Below are 7,694 nucleotides of genomic sequence, written 5' to 3'. Positions count from 1 at the left end.
TGGAAAGTTTCGGGTGGCGATGCTTGCAAAACAAGCGAAAAGGGTATATAGACGCAATAAACAACATAAATTGTTTTGAGTAGTTAAGTTTAACTATCAACAGGCTGGGGTGGTTAATGCGAGTAGAGTAAAGTAGTGGAGGGGCTTTTATTGAGCGTCTCAACGACAAATACTTAGGAAAGATGAAAAACGTCACTTAATTGCTTAGCTATTAGCACCCTTACTTGGCTTGCATCCATCGAAATCTTTTGACCTAAAGTTATTTACGACACGTGGCTCAAATCTAGAGTAGACTAAGCTTCCTGCAAACGATTTTAATTGTTCTTCTGGTGGAAAAACTACAATCGAGAATAGATTGTTGTTGTTGTTATCCGGCGCTACAACCGCTTTGCGGTCTTGGCCTGCCTCAGGAGTGTCCGAAACCGCTCACGGTCTCGCGCCTTCGTCTGCCAGTCCGTTATCCCGGCCTTAATGGCGGACGCCTCCACGCCATCTTGCCACCTCAATTTGGGCCTACCACGCCTCCTCTGTCCTTGTGGACGGCCTAAAAAGACTTTACGGGCTGGGTCGTCCGTTTCCATGCGTACAACATGGCCAGCCCACCGGAGCCTGGCGAGCTTAATACGCTGTACGACAGTGAGGTCGCCGTACATCTCGTATAGCTCGTCATTATAGCGGCTCCTCCATTGTCCTTCCACACATACGGGGCCAAGTATCCTTCTGAGCATCTTCCTCTCGAACGCGGCTAAGAGGGCTTCGTCAGATTTGGACAGTGTCCATGTCTCAGAGGCGTATGTGAGCACTGGTACTATATAGGTACTATATAGTCCCAGCTTCGTCCGTCGCGACAGGTTCTTTGAGGTGAACTGCTTTTTCAGGCTGTAGAATGACCGGTTGGCAGCCAGCATCCTTGCGCGCAACTCAGCTTCCATACTGTTGTCGTTGCTGACCTTTGACCCAAGATAGGTGAATTCTGGGACGACTTCAAAAGTGCGTTCACCTATCTGTACATCACGCCTACGTAGATTTGGATTATTTATTGGTAGGTCCGCTGATGTTGCCACCATCAGTTTGGTCTTTGCCTCGTTTATCTGCAATCCGAGGTTCTCTGCCGCCTGCTCAATCCCTTGGTAGGCTTCTGCTACATAGGAGAGCCGCAGACCAATGATGTCTATATCATCAGCGTATGCCAGGATCTGGGTTGACTTATAGAAGATGGTTCCCGTAGTCTCCACCCTCGAGTCGCGGATGGCCCTCTCTAGCGCCAAGTTGAATAGGAGACAGGCAAGCCCGTCCCCCTGGCGCAGACCCTTGGTGGTAGCAAAAGGTCCTGAGAGTTTTCCATCCACCCTCACCTGGCATGTGACGTTGGTCATAGTCATTCTAACTAGCCTTATCAGTTTGGCCGGGATTCCAAATGAGCTCATAGCGTCGTACAGTTTTACCCTGGCTATGCTATCGTATGCGGCTTTGAAATCTATGAAGAGATGGTATGTGTCGTTTCTGTATTCAGCCATCTTCTCCAAGATCTGCCGCATGGTGAAGATCTGATCAGTGGTTGATTTTCCGTTTCGGAATCCTCTTTGATAGTTTCCTACTATCTCTTCGACGTGCGGGACAAGGCGATCCTGAAGGATCAGGGAGAATATTTTATAGGCGGTATTCAACACCGTAATACCCCTGTAGTTGTTGCAGTCCAACCTGTCTCCCTTCTTGTATACGGGGTAGATGATGCCGAGATTCCAATCACAAGGCATCGATTCGCTATCCCACACCTCAGTAACAATTTGATGAATCTCGTTTTCTAGTCGTGCACCTCCATTTTTGACCAGTTCGGCTGCAATTCCGTCGGTTCCGGGTGCCTTGTTATTTTTCAGCCGACGGATAGCCTTTCGTGTTTCTTCTATGCTAGGTGGCAGTAGCATGACACTATCTGCTAGTGGCGCTTCTAGCTGTTCGTTTAACTGGTCGTTGAGTAATTCATCAAAGTACTGAGCCCACCGCGAGAGGACCTCTGGCTGGTTACTAACCAGATCTCCATCCTTGTTGCGACAGCAGGTTACCTTAGGTACAACGTTGTTTCGGTGACCTGCTATCGCTTGGTAAAACTTTCGTGTTGGTCCGTACGCCTCTCTGGTTTGCTCGAGTTCCCGCATGTAATACAGTGTAATACTCGAGAATAGATACAGTGACTTAAAACCTTTAAATGATCAACGCTTGTAACAACTGTTATTCCATTCCTTAAAAAAACAAGATAAGAAGAAGTCATCTACTCCATGGGGCTTATTTTATTTTTTTACTCGATTCGAGTTGAGTCGAGAAATTTGAATCAATTGCTCTTTGAATGATGCTTGTTCTTTTAGAAGTTTTTAGAAGGTAGGCAGAATCAATCGAGATGGGCAGCTGACATCGCAATATGCGACAGTTAGCCAGACCAACTCTCGGAAATGACTTAACAATATACATACAACACTAGAATCTTGGCAAGGAAAAAATTGCTTTATCAATTTTCATGTTGGTTCACCTAATTTGGTTTTACTGATGATTAAATTATTTGTTTTTCCTATCCATTCCTATATATTTCCGATGAAGGTTTTGATGTCGAGAAGGACAGGTTTTTTTAATCGACTCTGCAATCGAAAGAACATGTATATGTTTTCACGGATAGAATACGTCTACTTAACACACTTTTTTTGAATCCTTTGGAAACCGCGTTTAGTTTAGCGGGATAGTTTAGTTCAAAAGTAGATCTAATTTACTTAGCAATATTCAAATCGACGTTGAGGCATCTCGAGTTAAAGAATAGAATAAGCATCAATATCTCAACAGTAAAATTGGGGAAAAAATTGTCATAACAAACAATATTTCATAGAACCTCTCTTATGTAGCTAAAGTCTACCAAGGAATCGATCAGTCGGTTGAAAACCTCGGTTTGTGACAACTGATAGTGAAACTGATGGGGGCACCACCAGTGGCCCATCCAGCAAATTCAGTAAAGTAATCTAAGATCACCAGGTCAGCATCGATAACAGCCTATGTCTAAGAACCTATCGCGGACGAAGCTGGAATATCGTACTTTTACTCACATAGGTTTCCTAACCATGGACACTGTCCAAATCTGACAAAATCCTCTTGGTCAAATTTGAAAGCCATATAGACATATTTTTGGCCCGGATGTGTCAAAGGACAACGAGGAAGCTGATACAACGACGAGCTATACGAGATGTATGGCGATCTTACTATCGTGCAACGTATCAAGCTCACCATTCTCCGGAAAACTGGCCATGTTGTACGCATGTCACAGCCCGTAAAGTCCTAATAGAACGTCCTTAAGGATAGAGGAGGCCGAGTTGAGGAGACAAGCAAGTGTGAAGTCATCCTCCAATAAAGCCGGTATAAAGGATTGGTAGACGAAAGCGTGAGACCATGAGCCGTTTGGCAACAGCCCAAGGCCGCAAAGCGATTGTAGCGACGGCTAAGTAAGTAAGCAAGCATTTATTGGAACCGAAATCATACTGATAACAGCCATGAGCTGAGAGAGTACATATGATGTATATGACATAAACAATCAGTTCTCGTTCTTGCTTGTTTCCCACTTTTATAGCTAATAATCCTGCTTTAGAACAGGATTTTTTAGTTAAGCGCTACTCTAAATTCGGATATTTTAAACTGGTTTTTTAAATGTTTACATGTTACAGTATAATGTAGTTTAAATAAAAGCTTTGGATGGCACACATATAAGAGTATATTCAGAAATATGAATTAGCAGTAGTATGTATTTGGAAATAGACAATATTATACTTAACTATATTTTAACCTTTATTTCAAAATATTAGGGATGTTAAGGTGTCTCCAGAGTAAAAAAGTCGTCAAATTAGCGTCTCCACACAAAATTATTATCATAATATTGTATGATTACTTAAAGAATATATTGAAGCGTATCTATAGACCCCAATGCCAATCGGCAAAGATAGCTTGAAGTCACTATCGTATTCAATCAGTTTGTATTGCTTTCCGAAATAATAAGCACAAACTCAACCGTATGGCAAACTTCCTCTATCGAACCCGATGAAAAGCTTGATAAAATGGGAAACAAAACAACTCCGAGTTAAAAACAAACAAAAACCCACGACGGATCATCCTGCAACTATCCGGGTCATCAACGCCATTCACCATCATCGTTCAATATTGCACGCAAAGAAAGAGAGAAAGCGAGAATGAGAGTGGGTAAGAGCGAGATAGATGATTGTATGGATCAAACTAAAAAAAATGCAAAGGGAAGCTTATTTCATCTAATATGCAAATATATCCTAATGCTTACTCAGCCTCCTACGTTGCAGAGTGGATCCATTTTTATGCCCTTTCTATCGTGGCACAGCAGCAGCATCGGGCGCTAGCTGTATATGATGAGCAAATGAAGAGCTCCCACGGGCATTGGGTCGTTTTAACTTATGCACGCTTTTATGCACCGACCCGTGTGCATAATCCTTCGCGTTTCATTCACCCATCAAATCCACGGCAAAGGCTAAGCGTCACTACGTAATGTAAATCCATCGCTAGGCGGATGCGCGCGAATCTTGCTGCCCACCCTGCTCCCCCAAATGCCGGTACTGATCCCGATCTACTGCGCTCACCCGGCAGTGGTCATTAATGATGCAATTGTGCTGAAGATTTAAATTGCCGAAAGTTTTGATTGCATTTTTATAATCCGATTATGGGCGTACATGCAGCGTGTGATTGTATGTGCTTATAATGAAAATGGGTTTAGTTTTTCAGTTAATGGGTTATGAAAATGGATAGCTTAGAGTTTGGTCCGAGTTTCTAGTGAAACAACAGCACACATTTGCCGCAATGCATTAATCAATAATACTAATGCACCACAAAAGCAGCATGAACTATTCCTTCATGTCATTATCAAACGTATTCAGTGGTCCAGCTCATGTAAATACAAAGAATGCATCCACATCACTCTGCTTCAAGAACACATGCACACGCTGCATAATTGATGATCGTCTTGACAGTGTGAAATCCTTGCGTCGAACAAAACATTGATGGTCTTTTGATGTATTTTTCACCCTGCACAAGTGAAGCGATAATTGCATTAATTATGCACTGAGTGGGCCAACATTGTCTAAACGCACAACAGGGCAGAAGAATGATTTGACTCTCTAGAGACCCTTGCCAGAAGATCTTTTGCTTTAATGATTCAGAACTCATTATTACCAATTCGGGATGAAGTTTTACTCGTTTAATCTGCATAGCGATTGATTCTCGCACTATTGCGAGGGTCAAAACATTGCGGGCCCTACTGTGCGATTAATGAAATATAAGGTAAATATTTGTTTAAATAAAAAGATAATGTCCCGTTATATATGTGACAATTCTTCATTTGTCTCTTGTTTCAATGTGTTGCTTTAATGGACATTTATTATATATATTAATGTTATGGAGATAAATGATTGAAATAACGAATGTGGAGCGCCGTTTATCCGGACTCATCGGAACCCGACCTCGCCCGGATACTCGAGTAACACGGCTACTGAGTCAAAGTAGATATTTAATCACAAATTCCTGATTTTTTTATTTTATCTTGTTTGTTTTGTATGTTTTCATAAAAAATAGCCAGCTTTTTTAAAAAATTTATGTTCTTCCGTTGAGAATAATTAAAGTTTTTGGTATGACAATGTGCTCTGATAACCTTTTTTTTAATTTCCTTCGCAATGTCTCCCTGTATTGAACTGTCATTTCTCAACAGTACGGATAAACGGACAGCCGGATAAAAGGAACCCGTATAAACGGCGCTCCACCGTAATTGCAGATACAGATCGCATGGAAAAGAAATTGTTTTGTTCTGATAGTACACACTTAAAAATATTTCACGACCTCGGTTAAAAATACTGCCAAAATCCGACGGCTCTTTCGATTCTTGCTGATATGTCAGTTGAAAAATCCCAGTAGCCGAAAATCAGTACCATTTAAAACTGAAATATCAGTTACATAAATATTTCAACCGAAACTCGGCAACCCAACTTGCCGAGAACATACGTTAACACAGCTGTCACCGAGCTCGTCCGTCAAAATAACCGAGATTTCAGCTTTACTGTTTGGATTAGCCGAGGCTCGGTATTTTATCTGTCATTCGCCATTCTGTTAATCTCGTGCTAATGAAACGAAAACCTTTCGGAGTGATGTTGTGATGTAAAAGTAATAGTGTAAAAATATAAGTGAAAATGAATGTCTCAGCGTGAAAAAACCAAGTATAAGTAGCGTGCGATCGAGCACGGGTATGGAACGGGGTTGGGGTTAGGAAACTCCATCAGCGCACGCAATCGGTGCTCTTCAGAGCGTCGCTCGGAGCAGTCCCTATTGAAGGATCATATGTGGAAGCTAATCTGATTGGTTCAACCTTAGCCAGGCCGTTCAGACTTCCAGGATTCATTTCCGGTCACCTACACGAGTAAGTAAGTATCAACACTCGACCACGTAAAATCTAAACAGGGTTCACTCAGACTTGTTTCACTCTGCCCGCTTTACAGAACCGTGCCTGTACCAGTGCTCGCTCCTTGCCCGGCTCATTTTCCTGTACATATACCACATCCAAACGCTGTGCCCCATCCGGCGGATGAACCAATGCCTGTCCCTACGCTTCACATCAGAAATCTCATAAGAATAGGGTGACTTTCTGCCGTCCTGCTACAGTAAGGGGCACGATGGTGACATCATGCTGCAGAAGGTGCTCAGACTGCTATTACTATTTCTCCCAGTAAATAATATTGTTTATTTATGTTACCTAAATAAACCCACTTGATACGCAAATAAAACCACTAAAATAAAGATAAAATGTTTTTATATTTAGCCGAAATCTCGATTTGCTCTAACCGAAAATCTCGGTTAAACGTAAACGTCAAAACAAAATGTCATTAACCGAGATGTCGGCAACAGAAATTTAACCGAGATTTTGCCGAGATCTCAGTTGTGCAAATCTCGGCAAAAATTAACCGAGATTCGGCAAAATTTTTTAAGAGTGAGCATATTGCTCCGGACAGCTCCAGTTGACTCCGACCGACTCCGATTTCGGACGACTCATCGGAACACGACCTCGCCAAGATACTCGAATAACACTTCCGACTCCGATTTCAGACGACTCCAGATGACTCCGGATGACTCTGATGGATTTTGCCGGAGTCGGAATCGGACTAACAACAGCCGGAATGGGATCGGAAACGTTGGTGCGCTCCAGAGAGCACATCACTAGTCTGATCAGCCTACAGTGGTGGGTATTCAAAATCGGACACTTTTACGAAATTCACATCGAAGCTCAGCTGCTCTTCCTACTTTGCGATCCATATATAAATTTCCTAGAATTATAAATCGTCAATAAAAATTGAATCGACACGGGAATGTGAAATAAGAATCAAAAATAAACTTTTATACGGGAATAATGGGGGTAACATAATGACATTCTTCACGGTAGAAAGAGCGCCGGAATTGGAAATGTCCGATTTTGAATACCCACCACTGTATATATGTTTAAGGTTATGTGAATTGTCTATAAAAGTTAGTTGAAATACTGAATTATTTAACTAAAACTATCATCGTCATTAAAAACAACCAGTGCATAAAAGTTGCGAAAATTTACATAATGGTGCAGAAAGGAAAATTTAAAAAAAAATGAAAATTTTGAAAGATCAAAC

The sequence above is a fragment of the Anopheles arabiensis genome, chromosome 3 (genome assembly GCF_016920715.1).
Source record: "Anopheles arabiensis isolate DONGOLA chromosome 3, AaraD3, whole genome shotgun sequence".
Classification (NCBI taxonomy): domain Eukaryota; kingdom Metazoa; phylum Arthropoda; class Insecta; order Diptera; family Culicidae; genus Anopheles; species Anopheles arabiensis.
This window is presented reverse-complemented; position numbering follows the sequence as displayed.